The sequence below is a fragment of the Mastigoproctus giganteus genome, chromosome 7, assembly GCF_048544385.1.
Source record: "Mastigoproctus giganteus isolate SK-2022 chromosome 7, ASM4854438v1, whole genome shotgun sequence".
Classification (NCBI taxonomy): domain Eukaryota; kingdom Metazoa; phylum Arthropoda; class Arachnida; order Uropygi; family Thelyphonidae; genus Mastigoproctus; species Mastigoproctus giganteus.
Genome location: NC_143581.1, coordinates 115,882,558 through 115,901,748, shown reverse-complemented (window position 1 = coordinate 115,901,748; position 19,191 = coordinate 115,882,558). Strand labels below are relative to the sequence as shown.

The 19,191-nt window shown below is 42.8% G+C and overlaps 1 protein-coding gene across 9 annotated transcripts in view; it reads left to right on the top strand.

The window, feature by feature from the left end:
• Window positions 1-19,191, top strand: part of LOC150083163 (uncharacterized) — a 1,214,634-nt gene that overhangs the window by 514,310 nt on the left and 681,133 nt on the right. For all 9 annotated transcript variants that reach the window (XM_090377874.1, XM_090377875.1, XM_090377878.1 and 6 more), the window contains one exon: window positions 12,202-12,308. The gene's annotated coding sequence lies outside the window, so the exon portion shown is untranslated. The remainder of the gene's footprint in view (window positions 1-12,201; window positions 12,309-19,191) is intronic.

Below are 19,191 nucleotides of genomic sequence, written 5' to 3'. Positions count from 1 at the left end.
AGATTATTAATTTCCCAAAGGACCAAGAACATATACTAATTCATAACCATGGCAATTATACAAAATTTGTAAATACTTCACCATTTTTGCACACGATGTCTTCAACAGAGTACAGAATATTTTGGGGTCTAACGGACCCAGGGATTTACCCCATCCCGTATGTGCTTTGTATCGAGGACAGTACGCTGTCAAGGCCAGATGTATTGTGTAATATGTCGTGCCCCTTGTTCCTCTGGCTTGTTAGCCGCCAGGCCACAGATAGGACCTGTCATTTACGTACTCCGCTACGTGGAGGCCAGCCAGGTGTTCCCTTAAAGTTTGCTCTGGCAGGTCGTACCACCTATTTTCCTGAGATTTCCGTGGCTAGGACCTTAAAAAAAAAAAAAAAAAAGTAATAATAAATAAAAAATAGTAATAATAATAATAATAATAAAAAAAATTAAAATTAAAATTCTTCCTTTCTTTTGAGCACAGATGGTACATTATACGATGCTTATATAAGAAGGGGCTATAGAGGGGCTATAAGGGATACGCGCTATAGAGGGGCTATAAGGGATACGCGCTGTAGAGGGGCTATAGAGGGGCTATAAGGGATACGCGCTGGAGGTGATAAGATTTCCTAATAGGTCGGCCATGAATTTTGGTGTTTTAAATTTGTACATGTGGGGCAGGCGCTGTTGTAAGGAGAAAGAGATGGGAGGGGAGGTGGAAAACTGGGGGTCTATAGGGAAGATGACCCCTGTTGAAATAGTGGGGCATGCCCAGGCCCCCACCAGAGGAGAATGAGGGGTGGCAGGAGGGGAAGGAGACAGCAGGCCGGCCCCTCCCCCTGCTAGGGAAAGAGGAGTAAAAAGCAGGCTAGACAGGCGCTATGTGGCTGTATGGCATCATAAGATGCAATCTTCGAGGTCCGAGTCCATGTTGCAATCTTCGTCTTTGCAATAGCCCGGTGGAGGTCCAAGTCCAGAAGTCAGGTCCAGTTTGTTACGTTCATGTTTTGTATCTGCTTCAGGTGGTCACTAGTTCAGAGTTTCGCAGTCATCTCAGGTAGTTATGTCTGTGTTTTCATAGATTAGTGATGATGTGGCAGGGATCTTTGTCTTTCAAAGAGTTCGCGGGCAAAGACGGTGAAAGCCCGGTAATTATCTTCTTGCAATATTATTTCTTCTCGGTTTCTTAGCAATGAGTTGATGCGTGTATATAGCTGACATCTGAGGTCCTCATAGTTGTCACAGTCATGGATAAGATGTTCCCAGGTTTCCTCCTGACCGCAGTTACAGCTCGGGTTGTCGGTGATTCCCAGCTCGTGGAGTTTCCCTCTGAAGAAGCCGTGTCCTGTATGAAGGAAGGTGGTGTGCAAGCCAGGGGAAAACCATGACGGAGAAATAGCATATACCCTACTGACATCGGGTATAAATTTTTTGGTGACTTGCCCTTTTGTGGTAAGATTCCATCTGTTTTGCCAAATAGATTGAAGGTGTTCCGTTAACCTCTTATTTTCTGAGGATTTGCTTTTCTGTGGATCTGTTGTGTAGCCTAGATAAGTTGTGGTTCTTCCTTTCGAATGTTGGTAGTAGCCCACAGCACACAATCTCCAGGTCCAGGGGAAGGAAGCCCGCCAGGACATGGTGCGCATGGATGCTCATTGTGCAGCAGGCTCTAGTTGTTGTCAATAATATGGATCGGTGGATCGACTCCAGCTTTTTCTTATTGACTGCTGTGTTTGCTTTCTGATACCAGGCGCCTGCACCATAGGCAAGGATAGGGATGAAAAGAGCCTTGTATAGAAGGGAGAGGGCCCTCTTCTTTAGTCCCCAGTCCCTACTGGTGATTGTGGTTATCAGGTCCGAGAGCCTCCTTGTTTTCGTTCTGAGATAACAGAAATTAGATCTGAAGTTCAAGTTCGGTCTAGTATTATTCCTAAGTATTTTAGTTCCTGTTTGAGTTTGATGGTCGCTCCATTTATTTTGATTAGTGGAGGTCTACCAGGGTCAAGAGAACCCTGAGAAGTCTTGAGTTTGTTTTTACGGTTGAGATCGTTAGAAGATTCCTCTTGGCTCAATCCTGTAGCATATATGTGGCATGATTGCCTATGGCCTACAGTTGAGCCCTGCTGTCTGCTTGAAGCATCATAATCAGATCATCAGCGTATGCCTGTGTAGTGACATTTGGAACATCCAGATTTAAAAACTCATCAAGCACCAGATTCCACAGGAGCGGCCCCAGGACAGATTCCTGGGGGGCAACCCCTGTAAACCGATCTGGATGCAGAGGTAAATGGAGTGCTGACAGTGATTCTTCGGTTTTCTAGGTAAGATTTCATGCAGCGAAATAGATTTGATCGGATTTCAGCCTGTCGGAGCTGGCCAGAACACTGGGCCACCAGAGGGAGTGAAAGGCTCCAGCGAAGTCAATTGAGATGGGGAGGAAATATTTCCTGTTACAGTTTCTGACTGCATCGATGATCCTCTCGAGGGCATCAGTAGCGGAGCATCCCCTCCTGAAGCCAAATTGGTTTCTTGACATCAATTGAGCATTCTGGTAACGGTTTTCAATTCTGTGGTAGATGAGTCGCTCAACGAGCTTGCTCAGCATTGACAGCAGAGCGATAGGCCTGTATGAGCCTGGCATGTCCTGGGGTTTAGTGGGGTTTTTCAGGATAAGTCTGACTCGGGCTGTCTTCCACGAAGTTGGAAAGAAACCCTCCGTGAAGCATTGATTTGCTAGGTTTAATATAGTATCCGGTATAATTTCCACTGCCTTTTTTATTATTTCCGGCTGTATTTGATCTTCACCGGGAGTTTTTCTGTTTTGCATTTTGGCTGCAGCTATGTCGAGTTCCGTTATCGTGAAAGGGGGCTCCACTGTCTGGGTGGAGTATTTATCATTCCCCTCGCAGAGAGCTCTCTGTTCGTGCGTGTGTGGAATTATTGAAGGTAGGAGGATATGGTCCAATGTATTATTAATGGAAGAGTGCCAGGATCTGGTGCATGTCCCTTGAGGTGTTAAGGTGGCAGCAACGATTTCTCCCGTGGGGAATTTACTGGTGGTGATTTTATATACCACTCCCCAGGGGTCCGCATTTCCCACTGTGGATACAAGGTCGTCCCAGGAACGTCTCTTTCTTGTTTTAATTTGAGCCGTATATTGGTTCCTGACCTCCCGGGATTGCTGTCTGAGTATGTCAACCTCTACTTGGGGCCAAGATCTGCGTGCCCTTTGGAAACTTTTTCGGGCGTTATTCACTCGCTGTCTTATTGCCTGGAGTTCCGGTGACCACCAATGATCCGCTTTGGGAACGGGCTTCTTCTTCGTGACGGCCATGTTTGCTGTTTCAGTTATAAGCTGCGTTACTTTTTGTTGGTGTTGGTCTGGATTGAGATATTTTGGGTCGAAAGTCCTGGTTTTTTCCATCAATGTTTGTTGGAATAAGTTCCAGTCTGGTTTTTGGATGGCGTATCTTGGCGAGAGGAATCTAGGTGGATACTGTGCTACGAGGGAGGGGTGGAGGTCAAAGGTTAGGACTCTGTGGTCTGAGGTTGTCCAGTATTCTTGTACCACCCAGGGGGAGAGATGCCCAACAATCGACCGAGTGGCCAGAGTTACAGCTATATTTGCCTCCCATAGTGTGCTGGAGAAAGTTAACGGTTGATTAGGTCTGTTCAGAACTGCTAGATTACTGTTGGAGATGTAATCCTCCAGGTGCTGACCATTTCTTGTGCCCCCGCGGTCTGGTCTTTCACTGTGGGAAGCAGGGGATCTACAGTTGGCATCCATTCCTACTATGAGTTTGGCATTCTGCATTTGTAGTTGGATGTTTTGCAAATATCTTGTCACGGGCAATATATCTTCTCCCGGACGGGCATATATATAGAGGTGACATAAAATTCCCCTAACGGTGAGGCTATATGGGCACATACGGCCCAGTTTGTACATAGGTCTGAGATCTTGGTTACAGTGAGGTCAGGATTCCGGACAGCGATGGCAGCCCACGGGTTGTCTCCATCGACTTGTACGATCTTGTAATGTAGGGGGATTGTTGGCTCAAAGATTTCCAGGCCGCTGCTCAGAGCTCTACGATCCAATTTACGGTATTTCCGTTTCTGGATTTAGTTTTGTGTTTCGGCATAATGTGTTGCCCTGATTCTTCCTCCATGAGTGTCTGCTTCAAGTTTTTGTAGCCTTTTACTTCTTTGTTGTAGGTGTAGGGCTCCTGTAGCATTAGTATGTCATAATTTTCTTCCGTGGCTTTTTTAGCCATTTGTGCGGCAACAGCCTTAGATCTCTGAGCATTGTGCTGTGCGAATTTAATCTTTGTTTGATTATAGTGATTCCTGTTATTCCCCATAGTCGGTTCTGTTTTGTTGTGCACTCTTAGCCTTAATGTAGATTGGACACTTATTATCCCGTAGTGAGTGATCAAATGGTAGCTTCGTTTCTTTACAATTCACACAAATTACAGGTTCCGCTTTCCTGGGGCAGAATGCGAATTCATGTTCGGTGGGTCGTGTGACCAAAGCGGCAGCAGCACCTGTAGCATTTGGGATCAGCCACGTGCTCACGAAAACGGTGGCTGCCCCAGTTTATATAGATTCTTGATTGTTGGCTCAAAGATTTTCAGGCCGCTGCTGAGAGCTCTACGATCCAATTTACGGCATTTCCGTTTCTGGATTTAGTTTTATGTTTCGGCATAATGTGTTGCCCTGATTCTTCCTCCATGAGTGTCTGCTTCAAGTTTTTGCGGTACATTTCCTCTGTTAATTCTTCTGGTGTTGTCTCTTTGTCTACATCATATAGAATGATGCTTGGCCCTTTCCGTCTAGGAGGCTCTGCTAGGAGTCCCAGCGTTGAAATTTTGGGGTTGCTGATTATACCTTTTATGTCCTCTGCAGTTTCAGTTTCAGTTAACACCCCTACGTTTCTTGTTTTCCGAATAGATCTAATCTTAGTATGCTTGAAGTCACCCTTCAGCTTTTCTACTATTGTTTGTTTTACTTCTTCACTGGTCTTGTGTGTTTCTGTAGAGGCTGGCTTTAGTACAACTAGGTGCTGTTTTGGTATGAGGGTTTTTCTCTGGACTGTTGTGGTTCGGTTTGTAATGGTGCTTTCATTTGGCTTGTTTAGGTTGGTCCTCAGCGCTTGGGAGTAGGTAGGGATGCGCTGTAGCATTTCCTTTGCCCTACTGTTTTGATAGACTTGAAGTTTGGCTAAAGCAACCTCTTTCTCCAAGTTAGTCTGGACTAGGATTGTCTCCATTTTCATCCGTAATCCCACTATTTCCCCCTGGAGTGCAGTCATAATCCTGTTATGTTGATCTTTAAATAGGCTTTATAGGGTAGTCCTTAGAATAAGAGGCTGCTCCAGTGCAGTGCCTTCAGGCAGTCTGGGATCCAGTGGGGTTTCTTGTTTTTGCTGCCCTTTTTCTGTCACATTTTCTTGTTGGGAGATAGTCTGCTCCGTTTGATCTTTGTTCTCGCTTTTGGAGCGAGTTTTCATCTCCAATCTGGGAGCTGTGGATTGCTTGCCCTTTCTCTTCGCTGTGGATTCTGTTAAAGTACTGTCCAAATCTTTGTTATTCTCTATAAGTATTGGGTCATCATTATTTATAGCCTTTTTCAGAGGCGTACTTGGATTTTTCGATTTTACGGCCAGGTCCGGATTATCGGGATTCTTTCGGTTTATCGGTTCCATATTTTCCCTGGATGGAAAGTTCTGAAGGTCAGCTACTGAATTGCTTAGCTGCAGGAGTGCAATGCTTAGTTCAGATTGTTTTATGCTTGTTGACCCGGAGCTTGCCGGGTGGGGGGGCCCTCAACCCTAATTACCAAAATACCTCGATGTTGTGCTTAGTTTATTATTCGTTCTGGGAGGACAGCACTGTGCACATTATTATATATATTCTCAATATCATGATATAGCGATATTACCTGACTTTTATTAATCCTGTGTTAAATATATTTAGTACCCCTAAAATGTTTTGGATATAGATGTCTTGAAGTAGCAAGTAACTCGCACTAACGGTCACTCAGACAAGGTCCAACCAATCAGGGCTCGACCGCGTGGGACACTGAAAACGTATTGTTATATATATTCTCAATATCATAAATATAGTGACATTAATAACTTTTATTAACCCTGTATTAGATCAAATATATTTAGTACCCCTAAATGTTCAAGGTATAGATGTTTTAAAGTAGTGGCAAATAACTCACACTAATAACGGTCACTCAGACAATGTCCGACCAATCAGGGCTCGACCGCTTTGTGTACACTGAGAATAACTGTCTTTTTTTATCAGGCACCATATTAAAATTAGACAGAAAACCAGTAAAATATCTGATAATCATCATGAAAAACATATGTGGCTATAAAGCTGTTCATTTTCAATTCCCAATAATTGCTATCATCATCATTTAGGCGATATTTGCAGTGCCAATAGCTTTGCTTTAACAAAATTCATCTTAATATACAATGGAAAGTTGTCACGTTGTAACCCAGCGAGATCAATGCTAATGAAAAGTGACCATAATTTTCGTTTACCTTGGCCGATCTTCACGAAGTTGATGTCTGTGGACACATCTTGAGAAGAGGAACTTGACGGACACAAAATAGAGCAAAATGTGACACATAAATCTACTAAAATCACGACAAATAGTGGAGCCCCAAAACTGTGCGTCTGACCAGTAATTGGACAGCGCCCTCTCTTTTGGATGTCTTCAATAGACGAAGGACATTAAGGAGCCTAAACCACCAAGAGCAATAACTTGAGACAGATTGTGGGCACCCCTCTCCAGTAGCATCAACCGCCGACCTCATCGAAGCTTAATTTCACTTCCTTCATCCAAGTTCCATCGGGCTTATATCTGCAACTGAATCTCCAGGCAAGATCAACCAGTACCTGATCCCACTGAGGACTCCAAAACCACTGGAGACACCAGCAGCTTTTCAGCCACAAGCCACATTGGCGATCAAATTGAGCACTATAGCCTGGTTTTCTTTTACTCTCCTCCCCGGTTTGGGGGGAGAAGTTTGGTTCCTGTTTCCTTCCCCCTGGTACCCCCCTTCTTCCACCTGGTGAGGCCTGGGCCTGACTCTCTGGGGTCACCTTCTCTATCGTCCCCATACCTCTGACTTTCCCCCCAGTCTTCGGCTCCCCCCCTACTCTGTCTATCTCGCAGTGTACACCCACACAACTTATCGATTAATAACGTCCAAATTTCACCCATGCTTACATTACTCTTGGCCTTTTATATTATAGGGTTAACCCTTTTTTTATTTCTTTTTATTTATTATTTATTTATTTTTTTTTTTTTTACATAGGCCCTTGCCACTCAAATCTTTGGAAACTGGGTGGCAGGGCTTGCCAGAGTACAAAAACCTACTGGGTACCTCACCTGCCTCCCCTGAGCCAAGTGCGGTAACGGTGTGTTCCAACAGGGGCCCAACAGCTAAATGATCAGAAGAACAACGGTACACAACACTACCCATCCGTCCACTCTCCACACACTTTTTAAATCTCTGGCCTTCACAGAGTTCTGTGCTACACAAACGAAGTACACAACGCGGATATGGAGGGGAAACACCTGGCGCTGTCAGACAACTAACACACTTTGCACGTTATCAGTGTTGTACCACACAGTTGATACGTTACTTTGGGATTACTGCTTCCCATATGTAGTACTTTACATTTGTCAATGTTAAACTTCATTTGCTACCTCTCAGCCCATCTGCTCAACTTTTCTAGATCCTGTTGCAGCAGTTATCATTAGTGTCATTAACAACCTTGCCAACCTTCGTATCGTCTGAAAACTTGGACATTAAGCCGGATATACCATCATCAATATCATTTATAAATACAGAAAACAACAATGGACCCAACACTTAACCCTGAGGGACTCCACTAATAACATTAGTCCACGAATAGCAGTGTCCATTGATTACCACTCTCTGTCTTCTCCCACTCACCCATCCCTTTATCCATAGCAGCAATTTGCCTCCAATCCACACTGCTCCAATTTGTGCAACAGTCTTCCGTGTGCAACAGTATCAAAAGGCTTTTCTAAGATCCAGATATATGATATCAAAGTTATACTTCGCATCCAGTTTCTTTGTGACTAGATCATAGTATCCAATCAAATTAGTCAGACAAGACTTCCCCTTAACAAAACCGTGCTGTGTTCGAGCTATAACTGAAGTCTTGTCTAGATGATCCTGCAATTCTTCTTTAACCAGTGCCTCCATTAATTTCCCTGGAACAGAAGTTAAACTAACAGGTCTGTAATTACCTGAGTCTCCCTTTTGATCCTCCTTTGTAGATTGGGGTCACATTTGCACATCTCCAGTCCATGAATACCTCCCCTGAGTCCAGGGAAGCTCTCATAATTATGGCTAAGGGTTTGCTTACTTCCTGTGCCGCCTCCTTTAATATAACTGGATAGATTCCATCCACCCCAGGTGGATGGAATCTATCCAGTTATATTAAAGGAGGAGGCCCCAGGTGCCTGTCTTGTGTTTATCTTCAACAATTTCTCCTCCACTTTACTGTCAGTTATTACAAGATTATCTAGCTTACTGCCAGAGTTTAATACACCTCTGGCATTCCCCTCCCTGAATAACTCCTCATGTGTGAATGTCGATGCAAAATATTCATTTAGTTTGTTAGTTGCCTGAGCAGGATCATCAACAGTTGAACCATCGATATCAAGTGGACCAATCTGATTCATCCCCTTCCTTCTAGAGTTTACATAAATAAAGAACTCTTTGCATCCTTTGCCTAAGATTTCTCGTAATCTGCCTTCGCCTGCCTAACCTCCTTTGTAACTTGGTTACAGACCAGCTTATATCTATCATTGGCTTCTGTGTCACATGTTAATTTATATGTATCCCATGCATTTTCCTTCTCTGTCACATGTCTAATTAGTTTTTCTGACATCCATTTAGGACTAAATCTTGAACAATATTTCTTTGTTGGTATGAAAAGCCTAGTAGCTTCCAAGATTAATTCTTGGAATGCTTCCCATTTTGAATTTGCTGTTGGTAACATCATCAGTTGTTTCCACCGTATAGAATTTGAATACTGTCTCAGACCACCGTAGTCACCTTTACGAAAGCAAAAACCCTTCCCTTTACCCTTGATGACAGTTACCTCTTTGAGTAAATCCCACTTCAGCACACTGTGATCACTCACACCCAGTGGTTCCTTTATCTGCAGATTCTTGATGCATGAAAAATCAGTACTGATAATCAGATAAAGAGTATTACTCTTTCTAGTTGCCTCCCGAACATGCAGCTGTAGAAAACAATCATCCAATAAATTCACAAAAGCCATGCTCGTGTGTGAGTGACCAAACCACAAATTCCAGTCAATATCCGGGAAATTAAAATCCCCCATTCTAAGACACTCTAATTTGCTGGCCCACTCTATTTCTCTGCACAATTAGTTCTTGGGTTTGCAGTTCTGCTTTGTAGTTCTCTGCGTCATCAGGTAGCAGCATTTGTCAGCTCCCTAGTTCTCTCTCCTTTACTTGACTGTATCCGTCCGTGTGCTTTTAGTGCGTTCCGCATGTTGTTTTACGGGGCCGCTCGCTATCTTCTTCTTGCAGATTGTTTTTGTGCATATTTGCTGAGGGCTTTATATTCATCCTCGGATTCAAAGAGTTGGTGTTCCCGGTTTTTAGGCAAGTACACGATTTGTGTAATGAGTATACATCTTAGGTATTCATATGGTGTGCATTCGTACATCACGCCTTTCCATGATCCTTCTTCGCAGCATGTGCATGCCCCATCTTCAATGATCCCAAGCGATGTAAGTTTGGCCTTTATCGGTCCGTGTCACATCAGCAAGAAGGTTGCATTTAGCCGTGGTGAAAACTAGGGTTGGGGGGGGGGAAGATTTGGGATATACGCTGTCTACGTGCGGTATTAATTTTTTCGTAACTTCTTCCTTTGTGGATGCGGCCCAGTGGTTCTGTCACACGTGCTGTAAATGCTTCTTTTCTGTATTGCAGGCATTTTCTGGGTCTGTGGTATATCCAATCAAGTTTGTTGTTTTCCCTTTGGAAATGTCGTATAACATACCACAGCGCATGACCTCCAGGTCCAGTGGCAGGGCCCCAGCCAAGACCTGCAAGGCGTGCGCGCTCACTGTCCTGCAGACTCTTGTTATGGTAAGGCGTATGGTTCGCTGTATAGTGTCGAGAAGTTTTCTATTAACCATGGTAATCGCTTTCTTGTACTAGATGGGTGATCCGTAGGTTATCACCGGGGGGGAAAAGCCCCTTCATACAGAGACAGGGTGTGTCTATTTAGCCCCTAGTCTCGCCTTGAAACCGTGGCAATCATGGCCGAGTATTCCCTTATTTTTTTTCTTTTAAGTATAGGAGGTGCGGTTTTAAGGAGGGATTTTTATCTATAACTCCGAGATATTTTACTTGCTTCATCAGATTTATCGTGTTCCCTTGGAGCTTAATTTGGGGTGGTCATCTGATATCAAGAGTTCCCTTCAGTAGGACTGATTAAGATCAACGATGATCAACCCCCAGGGACTCACATGTGGTGAGTATGGGCTTGCACACCCAGGGTCCTGAGCTGGATATGATCATTCTTCTCTTTCTTGGTGTTTCCCTTCTACTTCTGACTCTTGTTCTCTCTTTCTCTCTCTCTCTCTCTCTCTCAGGGTAATTCATTTTTTTTTTTTTTTGGCTGGTGCAGCATAAGCCCCAGGCTTCCTCGCACCATATGGCTAATAATTATAATAATATCTTTAGGCAGTGAGTCGTCGTCCATTCCTGCAGGATCCCCAGCGCGTGGTTGGCCAGGGCGGGCAGTGGAAAGTGGTAGTCATTGCATTGTATCTAGTTCGTTGACATTCTTAGAATATATAGCAGAATAAGTCTATGATTTTTTAAAAAAACTGTTGCCGCCAAACATGTAGATGAAAAAGTAATTGTTTATTTTTTTTTTTTGGTTTCTTGAATAGTTCTCTCTCTGTCTTTATTTTTTCCCATATACAGGGTGTCTCAAAAATATTGATACAAATGTTTAGGGGAGATAGGTAACATCTAAAGGAATGTGAATCACCTAGGAACACTTAACCGGAAACGTCACCGTAAGTCGGTACGCGGCGCTGTTCATCAGTTCGCGAGAGGAAAAATTTCTGGTTTACTCATTCAAGCAGTAGTCGCCGCACGAAGAGCATTCATCGATATATGAACTGTGAGCTGTCAGACATGCACCTAGTGTATGGATTAGCAGGGGGCGCACACGGTGTTTAAAAGTGTATGGATTGTTGTGCCCCATGCGGCACAACATCAATGTGTGGGCAAGTATGGTCAGTGACTGCTTAGTTGGCCCATACCTGTTACCATCCCGCTTGAACTCCGCTAAATATCGGATCTTTCTTGAACAAGTTCTACCAGGGCTACTTCACGATGTTCCATCAAATGTGAGATGCAACGTTTGGTTTCAACATGACGGGGCGCCTGCTCATTATGGAAAGTGTGTTCGTGACCATTTGAACAGGCGTTTTTGGCGTCGATGGATTGGCCGTGGTAGACCCGTTGCCTGGCCCCCAAGCTCACCTTATTTATCGAGCCTTGATTTCTTTCTGTGGGGAGCCCTCAAATCTATCGCCTGTGGAGACGGAATGAATCGCCTGTGGAGACGGAAATGGATCTCGTGGCAAGACTCGTCTGCACTGCTGCTACTGTCAAAGAAAGTCCAGGTGTGTTCGACCGTGTCCGCCAATCCATGCTGCGTCGGTGTCGGTGTCACGCATGCATCGCGTCTCATGGTGGAACCTTCGAGCATCTGTTGTAACATCATGAAATGCATCTATCTCGTACTCCATTGTTAATGTTATGTCAAATAAATGTTTGCCACTAATTACTGTCTTGTATCATTTCTGCTTCTTGTGCCTCTGCTGCTACTTTCCCTTGACGTTTCCGTTTATGGTTTCTTATGCGATTCACATTCCTTTAGATGTTACCTACCTTCCCTAAACGTTTGTACCAATATTTTTGAAACACCCTGTATAATGCATAGCATAAATGGAAAGAAATAACTATGAATATAAATATTTATTGCATAAATTCATTTGAATATTTTACATAAACTACTATAGGGTCTTTGTTAATCTTTTCTTTATATTTTATTTTGTTGAAGATGAATAAGTTGATTATTATTTTAATAAATCCTTATTAGGGTTGCCAGGTGTCCAGTTTGACGGGGCAGTGCCGCATTTGAGCTTACTATCTGGTAAACAAATCGAATAAATACCGGACATGTAAATGTCCCTATTTTCTGATTAAGTAAGTTTTATTATCATCTTATACGTTTGTTAATTTAATTTTAGTTATAATCAGTTTTCATTATATTTGTTCCCTCGAGTTTTAATTGATTTCGTAGTCAATATTGTTTAAGAAGAATCTTTATTATTCTTAAACATGGAATTTTATTATTCCATGAAATTTGGATTTACATATTTAGATGTGTAGAATCTTAAACTGAAATTTCATATTTATACATCTAAATAATTGTTTCTACTTTAAATTTTGTTGTTGTGTGTATGATTTTTTTAATATACTTCTCAAATTTTTGGGTGAAAGATGTTTTCTCAAAAAAAAAAAAAAAAAAATACAAAGCAGTGCAGTAAAATTTATGGATTATTATTAATAAATTTTCATTTCAGTTGCATTATTTTTTATTCGTATTTCTTACAATCTACAGTCATAATCTGCACTCCTCGGTGGCAGCTTAGTTGGCATTATGCATATCACGTCTGCTGGGCTCTGCTGCGGATGGTACACGTGTGCACAGCACATGGAGCGCCAGATGCTGAAATGGCGCTGCACCGTCACGATATGAATTGTGGCGATTTATTTGGTTTTAGTGTGTTTAATGTGTGTGGGATAATAACGTTAATTGGTGGCCGTGCGGCCGATTACAGTGAAACGTCTCCTAACGGACATCTCTCTACAACGGACATTTCAAATTCCCCAACTCACCTCTATTGGTTTTAACGTGTTTTCAGCTTCTGTCTAGCGGACATTCTCTGTAACGAACGCGGACAGGCAATCTGCACTGTTTCGTTTAGATTAGCACTTAATGTGATCCCCCATAACGGACAGCGGGCGAGCTTACGGCCCTTTTTCTATGAACTTTTCTTCCACGTATTGCCTCAATCGTGTGTTTATTTCCTATTTCCGATTCTCTGAATTTTATCAAGGTGTACGTCGCGGTTCTAAACCCTTTTTCAAGAATTTTAAGGCACGTGTAAAACTTCTGATGAATTCGGTGTGTTCGCACACCGAAATTCATCAGATAGAAATAGTGTTCGCACTCTCGCTGCAAAATTCAAAATCGGGAAGACGCAGGTAAGCGACATCCTAAAGAAAAAAAATGAACTGCTCAAACAATTTTGGCAACACGAAAATGATCAGGTTCAAAAATCATTCCCGAAAACTGTTGTACTTCTAATTGACAATGTTACATATGAGTGGTTTTGTCGCGAACGTGCTAAAAAAATTCCCATTAATGGGCCTATTATTAGGGAAAAGGCTTTGGGGGTTGCGAAATCTATGGGAGTAAATGAGTTCAAAGCTTCTGTGGGATGGCTAGACAAGTTCAAAACTCGGCATAAAATTTCTTGGAAAACCCTAAGTGGTGAAGGTGGATCTGTTGATACTGGGGTTGTAACAGAGTGGACCGTCAAATTGGAAGATTTATGTCGTGATTTTGAAGCTAAGGATATTTACAACTGTGACGAAACAGGGTTGTTTTTTAAAGCTCTTCCTGAAAAAACAATGTCTAAAAAACGAAAAGTGCCAGGGCGGAAAAATTTCTAAGGAACGCTTGACTGTACTATTGTGTACAAATATGCTGGGAGACTTTGAACAACCACTTGTTATAGGAAAACCACAAAATCCTCGTTGTTTCAAGGGCATAAAGTTGAATCTTTTGAATGTTGACTGGAAGTCTAATAAAAAAGCGTGGATGACAAGATATCATGAGCGAATGGATAAGTCAATTTAACCAAAACATGATTCGTCAAAACAGAAAAATTATTCTTTTCATGGATAATGCTGCATCTCACCAGCACATTGAATTTTCCAACATTCAAATCGTTTTTCTACCACCAAACACATCTGCAGAGTGTCAGCCCTTGGATCAAGGGATAATAAAAATTTTAAACTTCACTACAGAAAACGTGTTTTAAGACATCTCATTGCAAACATGAACGATGTAACATGTGCGAGTGACCTTGCAAAGAAAATCAGCATCCTAGATGCGATTCAGTGGATTTCCTCTTCAGTAAACGCAATTAGAAAACAAACTGTCGTGAACTGTTTTGTAAAGTCTGGCTTCTCAAACGCAAAAATTGAAGTTGCGAACAGCAATGTGGAGCACCAAGAAGAACAAGAACTTCAACATCTATTGATAATGTACGATACTTCAGCTACAAGTGACCCTGGCTACAAAGATATAGACACGAACCTCACTACAGAAGATGGTGCTATAGATATCAGCGACATTATCATCGATATTTTTCAAGAATTCCTCATGAGGATGAAGAAATGGAAGGAGGTCATTCTGTAGAAGAACATATTAACGACGAACCACCGATGAAAATAGAAGAAGCGCTCATACAAATCAATCGTTTAAAAATGTTTTTCGCCGCTGAAGAAGATACTGAATCACTTTCGATGGTTTCTTCACTCCAAACAAATGTTGAAAACAAAATTATCAGCCGCAAGAAGGTACAGAAGAAAATAAGTGATTACTGTATGTATTTTTCTTAAGATAAAGTCATAATATGCATAGCACAATTGTATGTATATTATTAAAAAATATATTGTGCAAAATCTGTCATAATTTAATTTAATTTTGCATTAAACGTTTAACGATTTTTCTTTCTTTTTTTTTTTTTTTTTTCCTCCCTCAGACTTCTTGTTAGCGGACACTTCTCTCTAACGGACACATTTTCGTTCCCCAACTTCCCTTTAACGGACTGGCTGTCCGTTAAAGGGAAGTTTCACTGTATATCTACTGAAGAATTATAATTTGCAGTAAAGATTTACTGACAGTCACCGTATTGGTACACAGTGTTTTATGCAACTGAAGTAGGTTGAGAACCTAAATCAAGTCTTTTAATTTTTGAATGTGTAAATATCTAATGTTTTTTTTTTTTTTTTTTATATGTGGACAGTTGAGCAACAGTTTATAATTAGAAAATTAATTTATTGGTGCAGTGCCGACAATCGTTATAAGCACGTTTTCAAATTTGCAAAACCTGCATCAAAGTCGAACATGAGAATACAGTATTTGGCCAGAAGAAATGAATTTCATTGGACTGTTTTAAAGCAGGAAGGGTGAATAAATGTATTTTTTTGTATTTAAAATCGCGAAATTAATTTTAGATGTGAATATAGATAGCAGCTGTTGTAGTCTTCTTTTATTTTAGTATACTAATCGAACAAGTTAATGCATAGCATCATGTTAGTTCGTAGTAAATCACCGAAGTATGTGAAATGGCATCGTTTTTGTTATATCTCATATTGTGAATGCCTTCACAACACATTGCCTAATATTGCACTACTTCGAAAAAGCAACGCTTCCCAGGGGAGAAGATTAATGTTACTTATTCTCGGCGGATACCACCACCGTTTCAAGAATTTTTATGTAAATATGTGTGGCATAACTCACTTATCCACATCTCTGTCCCTATTAGACATAGAAAAGCAAAAAGGTAGAGGCAAGTGATAGCAGGAGAAGAAGAAACAGCGTCGAGAAAGGAAAACGGGAGTTACTCCACAAACTCACATTCACTTACTCATAACTCCTTTGAATAGGCAACGCTTCCCTGGTAGGCAAGACTGTTGTTACCTATTCTTGGTAACTCGGGAAAAAGCAGCCCGCCCGCCCCCCCTTCCTCCAGACGGGGCTCCGAGCAAGCGATTTTCTCTGCGATATATAGATTGCTCTTTCCAAGCGATCAAGTTTCCATTATTTCCTAATTACTTTTTCTCTTTTGTTCACTTCAAGTGGTGCTTTGCTTAAAGTATTAAAGTTAGAGGATTACTTTCTCTGAAAGAAAATCTACCTTTCTTTATTTAGTGTGTATGTATACACCGATGAGCCAAAACATTATGACCACCTCCCTAATATTATGTTGGTCCTTCACGCGCAGCCAAAACAGCTCGTACCCGGCTAGGCATGGACACTACAACATTTCTAAATGTCTTGTGGTATTTGGTACCAACACGTAACCAGCAGATCCTTTAACTCCTGTAAGGTCCGTGGTTGTGACACCGCAGATTAGAGTTACTGTTCCAAGATAAACCACAGATGCTCGATGGGATTGACGTATGTAGAATTTGGAGGCTAGGGCAATACCTGGAAGTCTTCCTCATGTTCCGCGACCGGTCTCGAACAATCCGGGCGGTGTGGCATGGTGCATTATCCTGCTGAAAGACGGCACCTCCAGAGAGGAAGACCGGTGCCATGAAAGGGTGTACCTGGTCAGCAGTGATGTTTATGTAGAGTGTGTTTAGTGTTAAACGGCACCAGGGGTTTCCCCCATCTCCGCGTAGTATACATTATGGGTGTAAAACAGAACACTGTCAATGCCAGAGGTTTAAAAGTGTATGGATTTTGTATATGTGTAATGTCGTGTACCGTTGTTCCCCTCGTCAGTTAGCCGTGGGCCCCTAATGGGACCCAACGTTGTCCACACTCTGCCCTGTGGAGGCAGACCAGGTACCCAGTAGTTTAGATATTATTTACTCTGGCAGGTCTTGCCACCTAGTTTCCTGAGATTTCAGTGGCTTCCTTTAAAAAAAAAAGTTTCCTTAAAAAAAAATAAAAAATAATAATGATAGTAAAAAAATAATAATAATTAATTAAATAAAATAAAAATAAAAAAGGGGGATAACGCTAAATTAGTAGCCAAAAGTCGTTGTGCGAGGTTCCATTTTGCATGATTCAATTTTGACGTGTGGGGCATACTCAGGTGTATAGGTAGAGTTGGGGAGGGAGACTGAAGACTGGGGGAAAAGACAGAAGAATGGGGACGATAGAGAAGACGACCCCAGTGGTCAGTCGGGCCTGCCCAGGTCCCACCAGAGGAAAGGAGGGGCGGCATGGAGGGGAGTAGACGGAGAACAGTCTTTCCCCGCTGGGGAGGGAGGGTATAAAGTAAATCGAGACAGGGAGCTCAATTTAGATTGCCAATATGGCGTTTTGCAGCAGAGCTGCACTGTCAGGTCCTATGGTATCTGTCTAGCCTCCATAGAGGTCTGAGCAGGTAGTTGTCGTTCATGAGACTCAGGTCCCGTCCAGTGCTGTCTTGAGTGTAGTTCTTGCAACTGGTAGTCAAGTCCAGTGTTTGTCGCATTTTCATCACTCTTGTCCAGGAAGTGGAGTTTACTGGCTGGGTCTGTTGATCATTCAGTAGTCGTGTTTCAGTTAGTCACATTTCATGATGACTTGTCGGGGAAGTGGAGATCACTCTAGGCTTCGTTGCGTTATGTGGTCAGTCACCTCCGATTTTGAACCACACCCGGGGACGGATATGTCTTAATCTGGTTTGCTCTGATTTTCGTGAGGGCATCATCCTATCCTACTGTGGTCAGATGCCTCCGTCCAGGCAACAAGCCGTTTCTGCTTGGGTTTGTTGCACTGTAGTTTATATAGTAGCGGATTGCTGTCTTTCAGTTGGGTTTGGTGGTTGCGGCAGGATCAGCCTTCTTGTGAAGAGACTTTGGGCATATTTGGAGAATGCTTTGTAGGTGATATCACTCTCTGGGACGTGGTGCTCTCTGTCTTTAGGAATACACTGTAGCTCGGTGATGAATAGACCCCGGGGGGTATTAATAGAGTCGGCAGTTATACATCAGGCGGTCCCAGGTCTCCTGTGAACCATATGCGCAAAATGTATTGTTGGCTATTCCCAGTGTTGTTAGCTTGCTGCGTATGGCACCATGTCCTGTTAATAAGTAAGTGCAATAGAGTCCCCGGGGAGAAACACGAAGGTGATTTTGGATACGTTGTTTGTACGTCTACAATGAACTTCCGAGTTATTCCCCCCTTTTGTGGACTCCATCTAACGTTGTTGCCATACGGATTGGAGGTAGTTTTGCATTCGTTTCTTTTTTTCAGATCGATTCCCAGCTGGGTCCGTGATGTGGTCCCTGTATGTCGTGCTCTTTCCTCGTCCAAGCTAGTACAGCATGCCTGTGCATATCACCTCCAGCTCAAGAGGCAAGGCACTCGTGATCACCTGCAGGGCGTGGGTGTAAGGTGTAAGGTGTATTTAATGTCAGAAGGCACCAGGGGTTTCCCCCATCTTCGCGTAGTTTTCATTGTGGGTGTACCAGTTCACTGGAAATGCCAGAGATTTAAAAGTGTATGGAAATTGTATATGTGTAGTGCCGTGTACCGTTGTTCATCTGGTCGTTTAGCCGCTGGACCCCTGATGAGGCTCAACGTTGCCCCACCTTTGCCCCGTGGAGGCAGACCAGGAACCCAGTAGGCTTAAGTTACTCTGGCAGGTCCTGCCACCTAATTTCCTGAGATTTCAGTGGCTAGGACCTAAGAAAAAAAAATTATTGTATTTATATTGCATGCATATATGCGTGCATACAAGCACATATATACACACATGCACATATGTACATACAACGTGTGCCAACGTCAATCGTGGGGTTGACGTCACTTGAGTTGGGTGCATATATGCGTGCATACAAGTACATATATATACACACATGCACATATGTACACACAATGTGTATACACATACAAACGTCAATCGTGGGGTTGACGTCGCTTGAGTTGGGCCAGAACGTGGATGAAGATATTTTGGATGTATTTTAATTTAGGTGTGTGGGGCTTTGCTAGCGTGAAGATAGAGAGGGGGGGAAGGCTGAAGACTGGGGGGACAAAGACAGAAGTATGGAGCCAATAGGGAAGACAGCCCCAAGTTTCAGTGTGGCATGCCCATGCCCCACCAGAGTAGAAATGAGGGGGGGCGACGAGAGAATCGTCTCCCCGGGGAAGAGGGTTTAAAGGTGAAGGGGTCTAGGGTGCCCTCTTCAGGCTGCCGTGAGGCTTTGGGAGCTAGGCTGCAGTTTGTTTGTTGTCTCCATTCTTGTCCACTCGATTCAGATTGGGACACTCATGAGGCAATCCCTGTCC